Consider the following 4,364-nt stretch of genomic DNA (forward strand, 5'->3'; position numbering starts at 1 on the left):
CTAGACTATAAACAGGGCACTAAGTATTTTCCATAAGTGGTATCGCCACGAGTTTGTTTGTTTGTTTGGGTTTAGTCATTGTATGCAGGTGTTAATAATCCAAGTAATCTTAACTGAATCATTAGGTACATGATTTGGTTTGGTTACAAATGGTTATCTAATGGGAAGGTGGCGTTAGTCAATAGACGAACTATATACATAAGTTATCATATCGTTATGTCTGTCAATATATTAGAGATATCCAAAGTGTTGTTCATGTGTGTAGGCAACGTGTGACGACGAATATTTGCACCGTGCGAGGAATCGAACCGGTGTGCTAAACCGCTAAACTACCTAGGCCGTCACATTATGTATATGACACATTGGTGGCAACTTATTTCTAAATGATGAAATAATTTTTCTTTTATATAGGTGCAGTGGTTTAAAGTATTCGGACATATTTTAAAACTATGATGTATCTACTGAATGACTCCTGATGGTAAGTGGTAACCGTCACCTATATAAAAGAATAAGTGTTCATGGTGTAAAAGTTAGGTATATATTTCCAAACTTAACACTACTATATAGTCGAGAAATACTTTCACGAGTACATGATGGAAAAACAAGATATCATATTTCGCGTCTGCAAATGTGCGGAATTCGTTTCGAGTATCGACATAGGTATTGGAATTAAAGACTACATATTGTTTTTTTACTGTTATCGTAAATCCATACTAAATTATAAATACTATAGTGTTTGTGCGTGAATCTATCTATTTATTGCCTTGTTATTACTAAACGATTAAAAGAATATTAAATTCCCGAGAGGCATGAGGTAGAAATAGTGAACAGTCGATGATGTAGTGAACGCAATACTTGACATGCCCACGTTTCGCTCGTTATATTTGAATACAACGGAGCAAGAGGTTAGCCTATCTAATTTATATAATGGGCTATTTACGCATAAGGTACTAATTCTTAACATACGTTGTTTTTTGTTGAAAGATGGAAATGTTAAATGTACGTTTAAAAATGTCAAGTATGTTAAAAATGTCAGTAATAACTAAATAGATCTTACTTACGCGTAAGTTTATGAGTATAAACGAATGGATGTTTGTTACTCTTTCACGCAAAAACTACTGAACGGATTTTGATGACATTTTACAGTAATATAGCTTACAGATCAGAATGTAAATAAGGCTATAAATTTCATGCGAATAAAACCGCGCGCAAAGCTAATATTATAACAATAATAAAGAAATCATTCTGATATATCCATCTGTTTCTATTTTATGACAAATCTATGATTTATGTTAGTCATGTATTACAGGTATTTCCTATATAGTTAATCTTATCAGAACTATTTTTCCAACTTATCATCTGTACAACAAGCAGGCCTATTTATTACATCATATTCATACGGTTTCATTTGAAATACTCATATGATTCAGCAGAACGATCCTTATATCTATACTAATATTATAAAGCTGAAGAGTTTGTTTGTTTGAACGTGCTAATCTCTTAAAATACTAATAACAATAGTAGCATTAAATTAATAACCTTTCTTCCATAATATATACGATAATTTTATTTAATTATTTGACACCGGTACGAGAAAGTTGTCATGCTGTCCAGTATAGGCCTCTCCTAGAGCTCGCCATAGAATGCGACTCTGCGCTTGTCTTTTCCAGGTATGTCCCACTATTTTTTTAATATCATCCTCCTATCTACGACGCTATCTCCCTTTCCTTCTTTTATATTGTCTCATGCAACAATCTTTAGCTGTACATCCGTATTCCTCCTATTTATATGTTCTGCCCACCTCCATTTTATTTTTTTAGTACTACAGTAAAAAATATGTGTGACTCTAGTTTTCTTAAAATAGTAATGAAGTTTTAAATATTCTTTTTAAATTTAACAACTCAATATTAGAAGATGTTTATAGGCATTTAATATCATGCTATAACTTTTAAGTTAGAGAGTAAAATAAATATTCAGGAGCAGTGCTAAGCGCAAGAAATATTAGCTCGGGACAGACAATGTAATGCTATCGAAGACATGGGATTCTTTTAAATTATACTGTGTACGGTAAAACATAGTAGAAACAGATTAGACCAATATTGATAATGTGAAAGCGTGTCTTTCGGTCTGTCTGTTTGTTACGATAAAATAGATGTTAGTACAACTTAACATGAAGATAGTTTGTACACGAGTAGTAATATATCAAAATATTGTTTAAAAAAAAAGAAGTCGCGTACTTGTTCGATTGATTCAACAGCTTACTAGAACATCTATTTATTTTCTGGTGAAGTCAGACGTAATATTTTAAGTATGTAGTAGGTATATGCTCGGTATAATCAGGTAAGGTACGCGGAGGAAAGAAATACCGATACAAACACGATTGGTATGTCAATATGTTTCATAAATATAAGAAATAACTAGAACATTGTATTATTTATTTATCAATTCGCCTATCTACTTAATTTCATTTTTAGGACAAAATAGACGAACGGTAAAAAAACACATTCACTATCAATATATTTTTTTTAATAATTGGTAGCTTATGTGATATATGTATATTAATGTATAATCTATATATATGTTATATTTCATTAAAATCCGTTGGGCTGTTATGTCCTGGCTGGCAGGCTGTATGTATGTGTAAAATGTAATAAATACATGCGTTTTTCCTATTAAGTTGTAGTAGGCGTTTGTTAATCATTGATTTTTATTGGAATTGTTACTTTTGATTGTTTATAATAAGTGGTTTGTGTCCATTTTTGTTAATAACGCAGCATTATTGCTACAAATAATGTCTTACAGACAATTCTGAAAAAAAAATGTTTTTTGGTCACAGCTACATGAAATTGACATAAATAAATACTAAAATTACCTAAATGAAGCAGTATACATTTCTGGGAGTAGGTATAAAAAATCTAGAGGTGACCATTGTTTTGAATTTACCAACAATAATTGTTCTATACAATTTCGTCTGCTCGGGAACAATTTTACACAGTTGGCAATACATAAGACACTAACAACAGCCTCTGACCTTGCATATCTACGTCACTCTCGTACTCCATACTAGTGAGAAAATGAATACGTGACGCCGACTACATGAATTTGAAATTAAACAGTGACTTTGTTTTATTTTCCACAGATTAAGAAATTATTATAATCTTTAATAGCTTTTGCACGGAAATTGTTGTACTTATAAAAATTTAAATAACTAGTAATACTTACGTCAATCGTGTATTTTTCGAACGTACCGCCAATTATAGTTTAGATTTGTTTTATTTATTTTGTAAACAAAATATATCAAACTGAATTGGAATGTTCGTGTGAATTGAGTGAGATTTTTAATAATATACCTAATATAAATTAGTTATTTCCAGTCTAAGATTCAAGGCCTTTTTAGAGTTGGTACCGCTCTAGTGAAAAATTTTTATTAGGGCGGTATCACCATTACAACGGATTTTTGTTAATTCACACAGCGCCATAATCCTAAGCTAATCAGAGCTTGTGTTATGGGTCTTAGATAACCGATACAAATACATTGCCACATTTTTTGTAAATACATACTTATATATAGAAACTTATTATTCACCCCGAGTGATACAAACAATCATACAAAAATGTATATATCCTGCGATCGAAAGTTTATTTTATTATTACCGTTAATTTGAATCAATATAACAATCTTACAAACACAAGCTTGCAGAGTATTAAACATTAATTGGTTTGTTCAAAATGAATTAATAGTAAATGGTTTCGTCTAATATATCATGTTAAAGATAGTTTAATTTAAAAATATATTTTGTTTTATGTGACGAAAGCCTGACTGAATAAACACATGTGCGTTACGTTGTTTAAAAATAGAACTAAAATATTTCAAGTAAAATTCATTCATCATTTCCTACATGAGCAGTTAATAGTAAGTCGATACGTATGTTTTGTCACAGTTTTAGATTAAATATCTAGAATTTCAGAAGCTAACACGCACTATTTATAATTTTATCTATTCAAGTCAAGTTCTAAAGGTTTCGGTGATAATAATTTAAAAATAATATTGTTTATGTTTCCGCGGTTTATCCTCTATAAAAAAATTGTGAATCATTTATTACTAGTGTACTATTATTTAGTTATACCACAGATAACATAATATTACATACTAATACAGGAAAACGTAATGTAGCTACAATTTATTACTTTTGACGTGTTTAATTGAATTATAGGTAAATAGAAGGCTAAAGCAAAATATACAATACGCTTCTTACTTACGTACTCTAGATAGACAGATGATTAGTCATTAAGCTAAAGATTCTAAATAACTGTTTTTAGCAATGGTTAGGGCCGCTGACATATTGACAGCATAGGTGAACTAT

This window comes from Achroia grisella, unplaced genomic scaffold (assembly GCF_030625045.1).
Source record: "Achroia grisella isolate CSIRO2021 unplaced genomic scaffold, CSIRO_AGI_Agris_v1 utg4502, whole genome shotgun sequence".
Lineage (NCBI taxonomy): Eukaryota > Metazoa > Arthropoda > Insecta > Lepidoptera > Pyralidae > Achroia > Achroia grisella.